Source organism: Telopea speciosissima, chromosome 10, assembly GCF_018873765.1.
Source record: "Telopea speciosissima isolate NSW1024214 ecotype Mountain lineage chromosome 10, Tspe_v1, whole genome shotgun sequence".
In the NCBI taxonomy this organism is placed as follows: Eukaryota; Viridiplantae; Streptophyta; class Magnoliopsida; order Proteales; family Proteaceae; genus Telopea; species Telopea speciosissima.
In genome coordinates, this window is record NC_057925.1 from 22,381,529 (window position 1) to 22,400,716 (window position 19,188).

At 44.7% G+C, this 19,188-nt stretch overlaps 1 pseudogene; it reads right to left on the reverse strand.

The window, feature by feature from the left end:
* Positions 1-3,055: 3,055 nt before the first annotated feature.
* The window catches only part of LOC122641672, a 56,272-nt pseudogene continuing 40,139 nt past the window's right edge, over positions 3,056-19,188 (reverse strand).

Below are 19,188 nucleotides of genomic sequence, written 5' to 3' on the forward strand. Positions count from 1 at the left end.
CGGCCAATCCACCACCCAAAATACTGCCCTCAGCCCACGGCGACTGCCAACCAGCCATAATTTGACTGAAAAAACTCTGTTCAGCTTGACTGAAAAAACCCCAAAATTGACTCTGTTTGTTTTTTTTTTTTTAAACCTTACTGGCAAGTGGATCTCACTCGCTGCTTCGGCTGACGCGTGGTGGCGCGTCCGACCGTCGGCAGTTACTATCCACCTATCGAATGGATCGTCTCTCCGAGCTCTATAGTTCCATATAAAAAGTTTTAAATTTTGACGGTCCAAAATTCCGATAGAGATCCAAATCCGAATCGCACCCTACCCATTTTCAAAATTCTCCAACAAAATTCGATTCAAATCAATTTTAAATATATTTTATGATCTATTAACACTGATTCTAGGTCCATACAGTCTGTTTTGATACCAATTGTTAGAACTAAAAGGGTTTTCATCAAAACCCTATGCCAAAACAGTGTATGAATCTCTCAAACACAACGGAATAAATAAACGAAAAGATATAAGAGATGTGTACCTTGCACCTACGTATCTTGACGAAGAACAGTTACGAATCCATGACCAAACTTGGACAGCCGCGATGAGAATCTTCTACAACCTCCAAATCTCCCGTAGAGCTCTCTTTCTTATGGAGAAAAGAGAAAAGAGAAAAGTAACTCCTAGGACTCTTATCAAAAGTATTTATAATACTCCTAAACCCTATTCCACTTCCACAATGGGCCGGTCTAGACCATCTCAAGAATAACAAGTAGCTAGTCACGTCAACTCATGTATTTAGATTCTCATCAATGACTGACCCAATAATTAATCAAGCCCACATATCGACTTTGGAAAATATCTAACACTACAAGGCTCGATTACCTAACCGGTTCGTAACTGTGTGGGGCCTTAGATTGGTGGTGACCATTTAGGCCTGATTAAAGCCGACATGGCTAACCGATTGAGACCTAATTTTGGGGTTGAGTGATTCAACTTGGGCTATTGCATTGTTTCAGTTTTTTTTTTCTTTTAAATTATTTTTTATTATAAATTAAGGGAAACAATTCCCACACACAGTGTGGTTATCCCGCCACACTCTCTTTCCTTCCGACATTCTCTCCACTCCCTGACATGTTGCCATTCCTGTTGACAAACTGTGTTGCACCCCTCGGATTTTTATCCTCTCAAGTGCAGTGCAATGCCTAGTGCACCTACGTAGCACATCAGATGGTGCATCACACAAGGAGAGTGATGAATTTTTATGCTCTCCAGTGTTGTGCACCACCCGATGTGCCATGTAGGTGCACTGGGCAATGCACCGCACTTGAGATGATTTGCCCCCATTGATTGGGCGTGAGGTTCCATCCCATGCAGCCGGTGTGCAATCTCTTGCCCATTAACTGAAAATAGAAATTATTAAGTAAATGAGCAAGAGCATATGGGAATGGTTCCAATTTAATTAAACAGTTTATATATATATATTTTAAATTTTACATCTAACCAAACTACTCTACTAAATAAATTTCACTTCACTTCCTCTGTAGCCAAAGAACAAAAAAAGTAGGGAAAAACTTCCCTTCACTTCTCTTGCAACCAAACGGGGGTAGAATCATTGTGGAACAGTGGGACAGATAGTGCCCTTACTAATACTATGGGCTTAATTATTTTATCTCCTAAAAACTCGAATACATTTAGAATTGGATATTGAAGTTACAACATCTTTCAGTGTGAACTCAGGTGTGAATTTTCTACCAAAAAAAACAAAACTCAGGTATGAATTTTCAAAGTTCTCCAACTAATACTTTCGAGTGTGCATGTTTATATTCTCCAAAGAACCACCAGCATTGTGCTCCAAAAATTCAGTGTGAACTCTAAAGGATTAAAATCACCTGGCCCAGTTTTATTTTTTCCCCTTGTCCACAGTAGTCTGATTCAAACATAGTTGTCACATAGTCTAGATGACCAAAGGCGTTGGAAGGGGCCTGGACGCAAGGCGACACGACGACACTAACAAGATGACCAAACACCTGGATGCCAAGACGCATTGGTGGCTATGGTTGAACGGTTCAGACCGAACTCAAAATATATATGTCATTCTAGAATTTAGCTGTATCTCCAGGGAGCCCAGCACGCCCAGGGTGCTGCCAGCCATTGAGCTGTGCCGCACACATCCCTAGGCATGCGTCGAGATGTGTACGGTACAGCTCAACCGCTAGATGCCCCCTGGCAGCACCCTGGAGACGATCCTGATCTGTCATTCTATGAGAATATTTCGACCTAATATATGGAAGAGAACTGATGCAACTTGAGAATGTGAGAGTTATCACCAGAGATATTTGGGAATTTTGTACTTCCATCTAATGAGGGCCAAGGTCTAGTTCTTGTATCATATTTGAATTCCTCAAGTCATTTCCATGTTCACTCATAATCTGTATGGTAGAGCCAAAGCGGAACCCACCATTCCTACAGGTTTGCTTGTGAGTAGTGACTGATGAGAGTGCTCCCAGCCAGTTGATAGGTTAAATATAGACACAGAATCCTTAAAGGTTATTATTAACCTGCCCCAGATAAATGCCTAAATATTATTAAGCATACAATCTCAACCAAAAGGGATATCTTTAGGCCAGAACACCAACCAAAATAATCATAATTTAACCATCCAACCTACAATATTAAGTTGGGCAGAAACCAACAACTCAGCCTTGTACCAACTAAATGGGGTCGGCTACATGGATTCTTACCCTCCAAGCAGCTCTGTTTGAGGTCAATTAAGTTGGACAGAAAATATACACAAAATGAAAAATGTGCAGGTTAGATGGTTGTGTCCATTCAGATCATATTAATCATGACCAAGGATAATCTTTTTGGTGGATTTTAAACACTGACAGCATTGTTAATTCTACCCATCCCTATTAAGGGGAAAAATCCGCTACCAAACATGCCTGGCTTCCTGGCTCATCTCTCCATTATATTTACTGCCTATGCCCAGTATCAAATTATTATGTGCACATAATCAAAAGAGAAAGAAAAACCATTTCAAGCATAGGTCTCGCTGCATTGTTTCCAAATTTGCACTGGCTTGAAGTTACATGGCGCTCAAGTTGTGAATGAAATCTTATTGCAATGTAATAATGAAAAATAAGTACAAGGATTTCCATACCAGAATGATGTATTAAAGAGGTAACGCTGCAGATGCATATTCAAAATGAACTACACGACAGGTAGAGTATCAGCAAGGGACAATCATTGCTTCTTCTCTTCTGCTTTTCTTGGCTGGAAAAGGAGGGAGATTAACATAAGAACATGAAAAGCTATAACAGCCAATCTGGGGAACATGCACTTTCTTTGGATGGAAAAGAGGAATATTAACATAAGAATATGGAAAGCAATAACAGACATTTTGGGGAACATGCAGAGCAGGACATATGATTCCACTATATGTCAATTATCTAAAAGAAAACACAAAAGAATAATATTTGAGGGAAGTGAAACTCAGTTGAACAGTCCAGCCTTGTTGTCAAGCTTGTCGTGCCACGTAGAAGGAGGATGTGGTAATTTTGACCTTTAGGTAGCTAGTACATGTCTTGGATTAGCCACGTGCCAAATTTCTGTCTAAGTCAATCAAGATCGAGGAGGAAAGAGAGAAGAAGGATCAGAAATATCCCAGCTATTAAGCCTCCATTGAGCCCAGCCAACCCATTGAGTATCGAACCAGTCCTTGGGTTGGTCTTATTCCAGCCATGGGCCTAATTTCCAGCCCATTAAGTTGACAATTAATGAGTTCTTGCGTGGGGACAGCTAGCTTCTACCTTCTAATTTTATTCAGTTGCTATTTTATTTTTTGCTATTTGTCTTTTATGTAATAGATAATAGTAGGTAGTATAGTGGGCTCTCGGTGCAATGATTAAGTTGAACTATTGCAACCTGTTGGTTGCGGGTTTAAAAATTGGAAACGGTCTCTCTTGCGAAACAGGGGGTTAAGGAGGCATACATTTGCCTTTCCCAGACCCTGCAGTAGTGGGAGCCTCATCATTGGGACACTCTTTTTTTTATAATAGTAGGTAGTGTCTTACCATAGGAGTTTCTATATTGAGTTGTTATTAGACACTACTAAGGATCTTAAGTATCTTTTCTTTTATTTAAGATTTCCTACTGTACAAGGTTCCAACTATGCACTGGACTCCTTTTTATTACTTTTCATTTTCTGTTTTGAATGCTACACACACCTATTTAATTGTAAGGGCCTTGAGCCTATACCCACGATTTATTGATGAATGAAAAGCTTGGTTGTTTAGCCATGAATGCTGTAAGATGCAAAGTGAGGGTGAGAAGCCGACAATTCCCCAATAGTAGTAGGGAATAGCTCTCCCTGTTTGAGTGGGCTTGCTTCTCGGCTGTCAAAATCACTTTCAACCCGCCCTAGTAAGTAAGAATGAAACCCGCCTATATGTTGACTGGTTAGGTTAGTGAGAGATTGCCCAAGTCCATAGGTGAGACTGTGAGAGGCCTTGGTCGTATCCCCCCTTCTTCTTCCCCTTTTCCTTTTCTATCCTTCTTCTCCCTTTTACCTATTTTGTTAATCTGCAACTAGGATTTCACAATGAGGTTTTGACCCATCAAGTTTCCTTTAGTATTGTTGCTGTTTGATCAATAGAAGGCAGTTCCATTGGTATTGAGAACTCAATCCAACCCTGCGGCACTGCTGTGTTGTTATTCTGCTGCAGTAATCTTCAAGTTCCTCCAACTCAAGTTCTGGCCATCAACTTCAGCTCAAAATTTGGGAATGTAATACCCTTACGATCCTTTCCTTCAATAGTGGTTTCAGCCAAATCCCTTGGCTGGTTTGACTTGTGGATGTAAGTTTCTTTCACTTCCTAGTTTCTATTTTCTTCCTTGGACTCTTGTGCTTCATCGAGCCATCAGGTGTGGCTGATTTTCTGAAGTCTTATAGAATATCACCGCTTATTCCTTCAATAGGAACTTTGGCCCCATCAGAGGTTCCATCAGCCGCTACTGCTAGGTTGTTGTTCTTAACCTTTAGTTGCCAATTTTGGGTTTGAGTTTGTAACCACTGATCCGTCCATCAGATGACTCAGATATTTTGAGGGTTGTTCATTGTAATTGAGACCTACTGTAGCTATCAATTTGAGGGGCTTCTACCCTAGGGTTTGACAGTTCTACCTAGTTACAAAATTTGACACTAAGCTGCCATGCACTGTAGGCCTGCCGTGGTTGTCAATCCAACCATTCATTGTTTGGGGGTATATTACTGTTGTCGAACCCCTTCTGTTGACCTAATTTTAGGTCTGATCCGACCACTATTACGGTCCTATACTGCTGTACATCAGTACCTATTAGTCCTACTTGTGGATTGGGTGTTTGTTTACTATTTAGTGAACCTTGCTCTATCAAATACCCTCCTGTACATTGGCATGCTTATGGTACTCCGACCACTATTTTGCACTTTTTCATTGTCCTGATTTCAAACCTCTATTTTTTCACTTGGCAAATTCTTTTTGGAATGAAATTTTACATGTAAACAAGGGACCTTAAGGTCTACCTGTCCACAAAATCTGAGTCCCATTGAATCTGCCAATTGACACAGATTTGGGCTGCCTTGATAAGCTGATCAAGACAGGTCTGTTCTGAAAAGTTGTGCTTCAAGGGAAATGAAATTCTCCATGTCCTTAGCTGTACACTTGGCACACATGCAAAAAAAATGATCCTAACATTAGGTTTGATCCACGAGATTTGCTAATTCAGATAAAAAACCAACCAATAAATAGATGGGATAGATGGTTATGAATATGACCTAGAAAGCCCTCAGTGGATCCAGAATCCCATGCATCCACAGCTTGTCTGGACAGGAAAGCAAAAGGGACTATCTCGTCTTTATCCTTGAAATAGTAGTTCTAAGATGGAGCCCATAATTGGCACATACATTTTTTTTTTTTGGGGGGGGGGGTTGTGGGGAAGGGGGGTGTGTGGTTGTTGTGAATACTGACGGGTTGCAAACAGGTAACAAATAGAAATAGACATATTAGAATGCAACAAACCATCCAACACCTGATAAGATCTGAACAGACAGTGTACAGCAGTTTCACCTAATAATTGAAAATAATTATCACGATAAAAGTCACATAGAACTCAACATGGCCTACATTAGTCACTCCTATTAGACTTAAAACGAGTGAAAGATCTTATAGGATATTTAACGGTCTCTATGTGTTCTTAATGCGGGACAGAAATTGAGAAGAAGATTGAAGGAGGTAGAAGAAGAAACTAGAGGGGGAGAGGAGAAATCACACAGAAGAAAGGGGAAGGAGCCGTGAGAAGAGGAAGAAAGAGGGGGGGGGGGGTGTGTTCACACGCACAAACTCATTTTGTTTTCAATTCATTCTTGCATTCATTAATTCAAATCTCTCCTGTATTACATGCGTATAAAGAAGAAAACTTCCTTACAAGAAAATAGAAACCCAACTAAAAATGGAAAACTACATATCCTAGGAAATATATCAAATCTAAAATTACCCAAAAGTGATAATACATGATCCACTCAATCTCCTAAAATAAGATAAAATAAAATAAAAGATATTATCTTGCTAAATAAAATAAATTCCTAAAATACTACTAAATAAAAAAGACCCAAATCTGGTACAGTTCATCTTGGTTTGGGTTCACAAATAGGTTTTGTCAAACCTTGCCCTTGACTGACTGGAATCTTAACTGAAGGACAGGAACCCCAGACATGGCATCCAAGCACACTGTGGAGTATCACTCCAGTGACTGAATTTGATGAAGAAACCTTGTGCATGTCTTCCTACATACCTGTCAGAAGATGGACAACTGATCCCTGCAGTTGCATGGCCCACAGCATAATGTACTGCTTGGACTCCAGGTATTCTCTCTCCCCTCCATAAATGTGGGACCCACCCTAGAAATGTGTGTAAAAGACCCTAAATGACACATGGGTATAAGGCCTTAACCCTGGGTCAAACCCCCGTGCAAGCCCACAGAGTTTCAGCCTTGCTGAATTCTCTGGGCGATGCATTTGGCGATGCAGACATCACCCAGAGACATCGCCCAGAGTGCAAAATTGCATTATTTTAAGGATTTAATCTGTGGGGACCACCCATATGGGAAATGGGCACCCTCCATAGGATGAGGGGAGTCTGAGGGACCGCCTCATACCCTTGGAACACTGTGGACCCCACCTGAGTACCCAGAATGGCTGAGAATGCAGTTAAAAATGCATTTTGAAAACAGGCCTTAGTAGCCAAACAGGCCCTAGTTATGGGCTGGGCTATATATACTAGTGCCTTGGGTTCATTTTAGACCCTTGGCTACTATTCAAATCATGGGGGAAGGGAGAAGAAAGAACAGAGAGAAAAGAGAGGAAGAAGAAAAAGAAAAGAGAAGAAGGAAGGAAGGAGGGAGCAGCCTTGCACCCCAGGGCCCTGATTTCATGGCATCTCAGACCTGTGCAGGTATAAACAACCCTGCTCTACCTGCTGCCTTGATGATTTACTATTTTCCTCTTTGAATCTCTGTGTTTTGGTGGATTTCTGATCACTGGGAGCCCAGAACAGTTGGGGACTGCCATGTACTATCTCAGATCTGCCATGCAAGCATGAAGCATGGAAGATCTAAGTGTTTTATGAGGATTTATACATCTGTTTTTGCCTCTGGAACCGAAACCAGAGCTATGCTTGGCTGCACTGCTGTGTTACATTGAAAACTGGCTGATTGGAGTCTTGATTGCATGCCCTGACTGCATGGGACCTAGCCCTAGGTGGTAGCAGACTTGGATCATTGTAATATACCTGGAATCAGCTTTGCATGACGTGAAAACAATGATTTGTAGCTGATGACACCCAGTGTTACTATTCACCGGGCTGTCTGGGCAGCCTCTGGCAGCCAAGTGGTGGGCCCAATCGAAAATCCACAAGGACCAATGCAAAGGGTACCCCTGGGGGTCCAAAATGACCTAACATGCATTGGGAGAAGGTCCATGCACTGCCCATGGTTCAAAACCTTGGAATCTCAACCTGATTCTGATTTTGCAATCTCTGGGTGATGTAGACATCACCCAGAGACATCGCCCAGTGTGGGAAATTTTGCTGTTTTGATGATATGACCTGGGGATCCTCACCCTAGGGCCATTATACAGTGTAGGGAGGTGGAAAATGACCAGAATGCCCCTCCCCACATCTGTCCATGTGTATGAGTTTTTTGGGAACCCAAGTGGGCCCCACAGGACTTGGAAACCCTGCTTATGTTGGTCCTACAGCACTGTCAAGCTGAGGACAGCACTGTAAGACTAATGTGACCTAGGAACATGTACCTATATAACAAATGACCATTCTGCCCCTAGGCCACCAACTCTAGATGATGCATCGGGAGATAGGCCTAAGGCCCAGTGCAAGGCCCGGAGAATTCCAAGTGATGATCAATTGTACACCGGGTCAACCCAGTAAGCTTAAATCAACCCTAGTACTTCCAAAAATAGTTTGGAATATTAAATGACAAATTTCTGATTTATATCTAGGATTTGATCCCGTGCTCGAGGCCTACAACCAGACTGCAGCCGGAATTGAATTTGCAACTGAGTCCTTAGAACCAGACCCAGGTGAGTGAAATATTATCGTGTATGTGTGTGTAACTGTATTATTATGCTGGCAATTAAATTCTTAAATTATAAATGCTGTGTTATTTAAATTTTGTTCAATTACTCAAAATTATTACACACTGTTTGTCTGTTGATCAACACTGTGATTTTTACATGATGATTGTTAATGTTAGACTAGATGCCGTAGTCGGCTTAGAAATGAGGCCGGTGGTAGCCCGTAGTATGGGATACGGTTGACACCGCCCGACTCATACGATGCCATATAGACATGGGGTTAGAATTTCATCACCTGTGCTACGCACCCTTGCCAACAGGGGTTAAGGTGTTGGATAACTGTGAGGACTACCGTAAAACCCTAGAGGCGTTTACGCCGGGAAGCCTCAGCACAGCTAGGATGCCCAATGGCAAATTTACCGGGAAGCCTCGGGCTATAAGCTTGGGAAGCACCGAAAGGTGAATTTTTGGCTATATGCCACATATAAAGATTATGCACTGGTTTGGTGGAATTATATTGAGTCTGTTACCTCACAGGACTTAATCTAGAGGGCCGGTCGGGCTGACCTGGGTAGGGAGATGCTGGAGCCGGCTGGTCCTCTCTGACAACTCAATGGGTGTATCACGGGAAAAGATAACCAAGCCCACACCGGGGATACATGTATTGGGGATTGTAGTAGCACTAACCTGACTTAGTTGAATTGTTAGGTGACTAATAAATAATCTGGACTTGCATATCATGTAGGATCATGTGGATTGTGGTTGCATGTGCATGCATGATGATATATTTTGCTCATGAGCTCGGTGGGGCTCACACTCTGTTATACATGTTTTTCTTCTAGATGATTCTGCAGGTGGATGCCGCTGCGCCATGGAGGCTCATTACGAGGAGGAGAGCCCTAATTGTTATGATGATATTGGTGTGGACCCCAACGGAGGTCGTGCCGATGATGCGTGCATTCTCGATGGTCATTGATGAAGACCAGTGAGGAGTGTGCTTGATGCTTTTTGTCTTGGGGACTCCTTTTTGTTTTTGTTAGGAGTTTATCTCCGTCCTGCTTATGATGCAGTTTTAGTTTTCTTTTCTTTTCGGGGTTGAGTTATCTCACCCTGTATATATATATATATATATATATATATATATATATATATATATATGTATGTATGTATGTATTTCCTTTTAGCTTTTGTCAGCTTTATCTTTCAGTTGTGGGTTGTGCTGGGAGGGAATGTATCAGAACTCACTTATGTATATGTAAATATCATCATCATTCCCGTGTCGCTACACTTTCTTTCTTGTTGTAATTGTAGATTCTCTGCAACACTCTGATCTTACTTGTGGTAATGTGATGAATGTGGAACCGTGAATGTATTAACAGCTTCTAGATCTGTGGGATTTGGCGGATTGCCGTTATGCAATTCGGGTCACCTACCTAATCCTCCCAGGGGTGGTTTGGGGTGTGGCAGAGCTTGGTATCAGAGCGAGAGGTTCTTCTTACATTCACGGGATGCAGAATAGGAATAATAAGCTACCAACATTAAAACATGTAATCAAGTAAAAGCTACAGGGGAGGTAGAAGTAATTAAAAGACAAAGATGCAATAATTCCATTAATTTAAAGGTAACTGTGGCCGAGCCACTACAAACTGTTTGACTAAAGGTACTACCTTCAAGTTTACATCAGTAGAAAACAAAAAGAAACATATATATACATCACACCTATACATCACACCCAAAGGAAACTACATAAACTATAAAAAAAAAATGAGATAAGTCAGATAAGTCAGGCTGCACATGTAGAAGCTGTCAAGAGTACTACTTAGAAGGTGGCAAGTCGCTCGGTGGAGGCTGTGACTGGCGAGAGTCAACACAGTAGAATTTGTCCCAAAAGTCCAGACGCTGCTCTACAGATACCACTCTGCTCTCCAAAGATGAGAAGCCCTGATCCATCCTAGTCGCCATGTCAATAAGCTGAGTACTGAGACCCTGAAACTGTGACATCATCCGTGCCCACTCAGATGGCTCTGGCACATGCGAGCTAGTGGCCCCTGTCGCCTCATAAGCGGGCGAATCTGTGAACTATGTGCCAATCCCCTCAAAGTCACCATGCTCCTTATCGTGGATGTCTCCCTCCTCACCATGCTCCTCCCCCTGCTCATCATCACCTTGCATCTCTCCCAGCTCCTCATCTCCCTGCTGCTCATCTCCTGGCATCTCCATCTGCTCCTCCTCCTGTGGATCACCCACTGGCACCTTCATCTTCAGAATTGAGGTTTGGTTGATGGGCCTAGACCTATCTGTCTCTACGTACTCACCTTCCAAAGGAACCTCGAAGTGCCGGAAGACCAAAGTAAGGAACTTCCCATATGGAAGGTTCCCATCAGAAGGGTTCTGTGTGTGATATAGCATGGCCTAAAGCAGTAAATATGGGAGGTTTATCACCGGACCTCCTCTGCCCGCTCCCAGTAAGCAGTAAGTAATATAAGCCATCATCATAGAAATGCTACCCCTGTTTCCACCCTTAGGGTAGATGTTGTAGGTCACACACCTACTGATAATGCGAGCACTAGGCTTGTAGGAAGCCTCAGATTTGGGTGTGCTCTCAGACCTAGTCAAAACTTTGAAGACCCTCCTCCTAGTCTCCAAAGAGAACATCTCAGAAATGTCAACCCTGGGCTTGTAATAGCACCTCTCCCCAGTGTTGGGCAGCCCCAAGATCCCTGCTAGTGAGGCAGTGGTCAACCTAATGTCCACTCCCTTCACTCTACTCTCTAGTCCAAACTCTTGTGGCCCAGATGGCACCAAGTTGCAGTAAAAATATCGAACCAAGTTGGGATAACATGGTTCTGTAGGTGATAGCATAGAGGCCCAACCCAGGGTGTTGACCCTAGTGAACAAACTGTACTAATGGAAGCCATCCACCTGTACTACCCGACCATTGACAATCTTTAGGGACCTAAACTTGTCCCAATCCTTTAAGTGCTCGTACCTAGAGAGAAGAAACCAGTCAAACTCAGGCTCCTCCGATGATGAATCATCTCTAGGTGAAGAAGGTGGCACCGTAGAAGTAGATGAGTGTTCGCTCTCGGATCGTAGCCTCTTGCATGCTACGGATTTCCGTGCCGGTCGGTGACTAGTATACATTAGGCTACAAAAAGAGAAGAAAAGGAGTGGTTTTGTTACACGGGTGCGCACGTTAAGCTCTGGTAGCGCAGGCTAGGGTTTTGGCGTTTTGAGAAGAGACTGGCCATGGAGGCTCCTCCATCTCGGGAGGAGCACCCCCCGATCCCTCTCCTTGTGGGGTCCCAGCGGGTGGCCCTGCGCCTTCTTTTGCTACAGTGGTCTCTCGTTCTTTAACCCCTGCTACAAGGCCTCGTGCAGTGATCTCAGTGAAGAAGCCTTCATCATTTTATGGTGGACCTGCGGAGTTCTTCTCCAAAGAAGAAATCGAGTTGTCGGAGCAAGCCTTTGCGAATTCGCTAATTGCTAAATGCAGCCATGGGAGACCCTCCCTGCATGCAATCAAGACTTTCCTGCAGAAATCCCTCTTTGTGAGAGGCGAGGTGATCGTCTTGACGCTAGACCTGCGACACGTCCTTCTGCGCTTCACGACGCCGGTGGAGTTCGTCAAAGTCTGGCTGAATGAACAGGTTTATATTCAGGGATACCTGCTACGTTTTCTTAAATGGTCCTCGGATTTCGTCTCGGGGTGGGAATCCCCCCTCGTCCCGGTGTGGGTCTCGCTGCCAGGGCTGCCGGTGAACTTTTATCAAGGAAATTTTCTGATTTCGATTGCCGGAGCGATAGGCAAGTTCCTAAAGGTGGATGGTGCCACTGCTGCAGCTACTCATACTGTCGAAGCCAGGTTCTGTGTGGAGGTTGACCTCCAGCGTGATTTACCGGCAAAGATATGGATAGGATGTGGAGCAGAGGGCTTTTACTAGAAGGTTGTATACGAAAGGCTCCCAGTGTATTGTACTTGTTGTTCGAAGCTGGGCCATGCAAAGGAGAGTTGTAGGAAGTCGAGGCTCTCAAGCGCACCCAATCGTGAAGGGGACACTGTGCAGCCAAGCATTATCGCCGACAGAGATGGTAATGGGGTTTACATACCTACTGGGGAAGGGGCTTCGCGAGGAATGGCGGGGAGGGTGCCTCCATCGATTCAGCGACAGGAGCCTAATCGCGGCGGGGGGGGGGGTCGTTGGACTTTTGCAGGGCTCAAGGTGGGGGGTATTGCTGTGGATAAGCCTGCTGGAGGCGTTGGGGAAGGTGTTAAAGGAGTGGAGCAACAAGTTCTTGCTACAGCTCCTGGCTGCAACTATCAAAGGTTGACTGAGGGGGTAAGAGATGAAGGTGTTATCCTGCCGGTGACGGAGAGGGGTTCGGAGACCTTGGTGTTAGAAGAGGGAGAGTTGCCACAGGTGGACGCTGTACTCGACGGAGGAGAGGAGAACGTGGACTGTGACGCAACGCTGGTGTCGCAGACCCAAGAGGGGCTGGAAGTGTGTTCTGAAATTGTAGCAGGGGACTTTCGACCCAGCTGCACTCGCCTGGATAGTTCACATTCAATGAGGGAGGGCGCGGCACCCTTCTTCAGGCAGAATGACCAATCAAGGCGTACAAGGGATGATTCACATGTAGCGGAGATGGCTGTACCCACCTTGGGCCGTGAGCCTCTCTTGGAGAGCATTCGACGATTTAACGCCACTCTCGCGAGAAGAGTCATGCGTACTGTTGAGAGGCTGGGGGAGGAGGAAAGGGCGCCAGTGCCTGCGGGGGTGCGACCAGGTAGACGGGGCAGGCAGGCTGCGGCTCGCGCTTCCTTGCTTAGTGCAGAAAAATTCTACAAGAGGAAGAAGCTCAAAAAGGCCAGACGGGGTCTGCCGGCCAGAGAGGGGCCTAGCCAGTGCATTACGAGATCTATGGGATCGGTAAAGACTTCACAAGCGGTTCCTAGATGAATTGTTTATTTTGGAATGCAAGGGGGATAGGTAACAAGCCTACGTCAAGGCGTTTGAAAGCCATTGTGAGTTAGCACAAGATTGACATTGTTGCGATTGCAGAGCCTAAGGCACAGGCCACAGAGGGTAGGAGGATTATGCGAAGGGTTGGGTTGGATTCGCTGCATATCCAGGAAAGATTGTGGATTTTTTGGAGGGACTCAATGCAGGTGTCGATTGTGGAGGAACATCACCAATTCGTCACCCTGGGGTGTGTGGATTCAGAGGTGGGGACATTTTTTATTACCTTTGTGCATGGCCTATACTCGGCCTTGGAGAGGAGGGTGATGTGGGAGAAGCTGGAGGCTTTTTCCAGAACAGTAGACTGCCCGTGGGCGGTGGGGGGAGATTTCAATGTTGTGGCTGCTCTAGTGGAAAAGGCGGGGGGCAGGCCGGCTTGCTCTCATTCGTTAGAGGAGTTTGGGAATTTTGTGAATGGGGCTGGTCTTTTAGATGCTGGGTACACGGGCAGTATTTTCACCTGGTCTAATCACCAGGAAGGTGCTAGACGAGTGCTGGCCAGGTTGGACCGCTTCTTGGTTAATGCGGAGTGGGCGGGTAATTTTTCGAGGTCTGTAGTTACACACTTTAGCCGGACCTGCTCGGACCATGCTCCCATTTGGCTGTCCTTTTCTGTCAATCGCGATCGAATTTTGTCTCCATTTAAATTTCAGCAGATGTGGCTGCTGCATTCGGGGTTTATGGACTTTGTTAAGGCACAGTAAGGTAAGCCAGTTGTGGGTTCGCCTCTCTATGTTTTATTCCTCAAGCTTAAAGCTCTTCCTGGTGCGCTACGTCTATGGAACAAGGAGGTTTTTGGTAACATCCATCAGCGGGTGAAGGAAGCAGAGGACACTGTCAGCAGGGCAGAAGCGGAGGCAGACCGTTGTAATAGTAGGGAATCCAGGGAGGCGTTAGTGGAGGCCAAGGATGTCCTACAAGGAGTTATCCTTCAGGAGGAAATTTTTTGGAGACAGAAGTCAAGGGCAACGTGGTTGAAGGAGGGGGATCGGAACACGAAATTCTTCCAAGCCACTGTGAAAGTCAGTCGCAGGATGGCAAGCATTAACAAAATTAAAGGTGCAGATGGTGAGTGGATCTCTGATAATGCTGCAATTCAGGCTGAGGCAGTGCAACATTTTTCAGGGATTTTTGCATCTTAGGGCTGTGTGGTGGGTGAGGAGCTGTTGTCTTTAATTCCCAAAATTATTTCTGAAGCTGACAATTCCGCCCTCATAGCCGTCCCAACTTTGGAGGAAGTGAGGAAGGCTGTGTTTGACCTATCAAAAGACAGTGCCCCGGGTCCAGACGGCTTCTCAGGGATCTTTTTCACAGCCTGCTGGGAGCTGGTGGGCCATGATGTTTGGGCGGCAGTGCAAGATTTTTTCACAGGAGGGGCTCTCCCAAGAAGCTTTATGTCCGCCAATCTGGTACTCATCCCCAAAAAGGACAACCCCGAGGTAATGGCAGATTTCTGGCCTATTAGTTTGTGTAATTTCGCTTATAAGATCCTTGCAAAGATTATTACTTTGAGATTGGCAAGACTGCTGCCTTCCTTAGTGGCGGAGGAACAAGGTGCTTTTGTGCAGGGTAGGTGCATCCATGACAATATTGCCATTGCCCAGGAGATGGTGCAAGACTTAAACTGGAAGACTAGGGGTGGAAATGTTATTCTCAAGCTGGATATGGCTAAGGCCTATGACCGACTAGAATGGGAGTTCCTCTGGCAGGTCCAGGGCAGGTTTGGTTTTGGGGAGGCGTGGATTTCTTTGATCAGGAAGACGGTGGAGAACTGCTGGTTCTCTATGGTGTTAGGGGGCAGGCAGTCTGGTTTCTTTAAATCCACTAGGGGAGTGCAATAGGGGGACCCACTATCACCGGCTCTGTTTATTTTGGTTGAGGAAGTGCTTAGCAGGGGTTTAAAAAGGCTTTTCGCAGAAGGGCATGCAACTTACTACAGACTCCCGAGGGGATGCCCAGGTGTATCACATTGCCTATTTGCAGACGACACCATTATTTTTGCCAGAGGCTTGAAGAACTCCCTCAAGTAAATCATGGGTTTTATTACCAGGTATGAAGGTTTTTCAGGGCAGCTTGTCAACAGGAAGAAAAGCTGCTACGTGCTAGGGGATAAAGCAGCGATGGCTACAGCAGGCATGGTGGGGGCGGTCACAGGCTTCCCCAGGAAGGCACTCCCTATCACCTACCTTGGAGCTCCTCTACATTCGGGTAGGATGAAGGTTAGTTTCTTTGATGGGCTAATTGGGAAGATTAGCAGTAAGGTGGCAGGATGGAAAGGAAGGCTACTATCTTCTGGTGGTCGGGTGACGCTCTTGAGACATGTTCTCTCCTCCATGCCGATCCATGTCCTGGCCACACTAGATCCGCCAAAGGCTGTCCTTCGCAGACTGTACAGGATTTTTGCTGACTTCCTTTGGGGCAGCTCTGAATGGGGCAACCGCAGGCATTGGGTGAGCTGGCAGAAAATTTGTAGGCCTCTGGAGGAAGGGGGGCTAGGCATTCAGCTTCTTGAGGATGTGGGACTCTCCCTCAGACTGAAAGGGCTTTGGAAAGTTTTATCAGGGCACTCTCTGTGGGGTGACTTTTTCAGAGCCAAATACTTCAAAAATATGCATGTGTCACTGGCGGGCCCTATTGGGACTGGTTCTAAATCTTGGCGCAAGACTTTGGGGTTCAAGGGGTTCATGATGGAGAGATCAAGGTGGCTGCTTGGGGCTGGCAATATCTCATACTGGCTAGATAATTGGGTGGGAGTTGGCCCATTGATTGACTTTGTGGACAATGGGCTTTTGGTGAATCTGAATTTGTGTGTCAAGGATGCGGTCGATGAGTTCGGGAATTGGAGAGAGTATTTGTTAGACCTTATCGATTCCGAGGAAGTAAGGTACAACATCACTCATGGGAACTTTGTGCTTTCAAACAGAGATGATGTTTTGGTCTGGACTCCGGCGAGTGATGGTCGATTCTCTGCTAGATCGGCTTGGAACGAGGTTCGGCACACGGCGCCTGGTATGGCCTTTGCGAAATGGATTTGGAACCAAACGGTGCCCCTGAAGATAGCCTTTTTCTCGTGGCAGCTATTAATGGGCAAGATCCCCACGATTCTCTGATGGCTCTAGGCATCCCCTAGGCCTCTAGGTGCAATTGTTGTGGACAGCCACAGAGGGAAACAATAAATCACTGTTTGGGCTCTGGCAGAACGGCTTCTAGGGTCTGGGAATATTTTTCATAGCTTCTTGACACACCCTTTCTACCCTCTCAGGATGTCAGAAGCCGGATGGTGCTCTGGCCGGAGTCAGGGAGTAGCAAAAACCTTAGCGAATATATCATCGGAATCATGCCTAGTTTGATTGTTTGGGAGCTCTAGAAGGAGAGGAACAACAGAAGGCATGGGGAGAGGTGCCGCAGTGCTTATACCATCATTAAGCACATCAAAGGTTGGGTTTGTGAAATGCAGATGCCCACCAAGATTGGCAGGTCGAAGTCTAGGAGGAATACCTTGATCCTACAATGCTTTGGAATGAAGGCCCCAGCTACAAAGCTGAAACAGCCGCTTCCTATCTATTGGTGTCCCCCGTTTCATTCAGTCAAGCTTAATGTAGATGGAGCCACAAAGGGGAACCCCGGACTTGGTGGTGGGGGAGGGGTGATCAGGAATATGAACGGAGAGGTGCTGACAGCCTTTGCAAATTTCTATGGGGAATGTACTAACTCCATAGCTGAACTCAGGGCTCTCAGGGATGGGTTGCATCTTTGCAAGGAGCTTGGCCTTGCGGAGGTGATAGTAAACTCAGATTTGGCAACCACGGTCAATATGGTCAATCTACAGAAATTAACTTATGGAAGGGATGGTACTGGTTCCGAGAGGTCTTGGGACTTGTTTCTTTAATGCAGGCTACTGTATCTTTTGCATTTCGGGAAAGCAACAGAGCAGCAGATTGGTTAGCTAACCACGCTTGTGATACGGGATTGTCTTTCACCTTCCACCAGGGCAGCCTGCCAGGGGGAGACTTTTCTGGTATTATTAGAGAAGACAAGGTAGGAATGCCGGTCTTCAGGGTCTAGCAGGAATTGCTTGTAAGGGAAACTTCCTTAAGAGAGTCTTTGAGCGATTTTGTGACTGGGTGTGGAGTAAGGCTGCATGTCCCCCCCTTGATATAAATAAAATTCTAAGGGCTTACCCGGGTCCCAGGTAATATTCGGGCCAAAAAAAGAAAAGACTTAATGTAGTGAAAATGACCAAAGAATCTTACTTAGGCTTGCGTGGATTCGCGGAAGACCCGAAGAAATGCAAGGATTTGGTGTGGAAAAGGTCACACAAGCCCTCAAAGGTTTGCCCTAGGAGTTTAGAAGAGTTTAGGAAAAAATTAGAATGAAATGGGCCCCTCTCGGACTAATATAACTGAGCCCCGATTCTCTGGGCGATAGCACTAGGCGATGCATCTAACGCCCAGAGACATCGCCCAGAGATTAAAATGTTGCTGTTTTTGTGTAACTCCTCATGGAAACTTTGGTATTGCCCAAAATAACCCCAATAAACATGAAAATATAAATTTTTATAAAATAATCATAACTTGTATAAGAAAAAAAAAGTAATTAATTATTTTAATTAAATGAATAAATTCAAACACCACCTAAATAGCCTATTTAGGAGAATATAATCACTATTTGGGGGTTCTAGTATAAAACACATAGGAATTTGTAATTTTTCTCTTGTGTTTAAATACTTAATGATAGATAAATATATATATACGCCTATAAGAAATAGTGTGTGTAAATATTCATTATTATGTGCCTAATACTGTGTATGTATGAACCAAGTGGTGTGATGCTATGCAAATCCAAACATAGATATGTAGGTATGTTGTAATACGTATTTACGACGTGTAGTGAGTGTAGGTCTTACCATACCCACAGCCTAGGCTAACCAAGACTAAGGTTCTATAGGTTGTCCAGTCAAGTTGAAACTCTAGATGCTAAGATGCCTTGAGCCAACCCATCGTACCTTTATTGATTGTAGTCGCTTAGATTCCTGTAGACATGTACTTAATTCTTTTAATTAAGTATAACCTGATGCTTAGAAACTTTTTCATGACAGGACCTACTACCTCATCCAAACCTGGAGACCCCGGCAACATGCGGTACATTAAACAACTGAGGAGGAGACTGATCAAGATACGTGAGATACGAGCTCGTGCCAAGAACCAATTAGTAGTCTACTTAGCTCTTGCGGACACTAGCGAACCCGAGTATTGAGCCATTTACTTATCCTTAGTGCATGAAGTTAGAGGTGATATAGCCTACCTGTATGTGCAGAACATTGTGACTAGTTGGCAGTTACAGAGACTTGCCTGTTAGGTTCAGGTAATATCTAAAAGCTTTTGGTTAAAATTTTAAAAATCTATCATATAGTGTCATGCATAGTTACCATCGCATAAAATACTTAAATAATAACAACATAAATGAGAGAAACACTTCAAAAAAAGAAGAAAAATATACATATAAGCAATAACAGATAATAATCCACCTTGCTGGTATGACAACAGAATCACT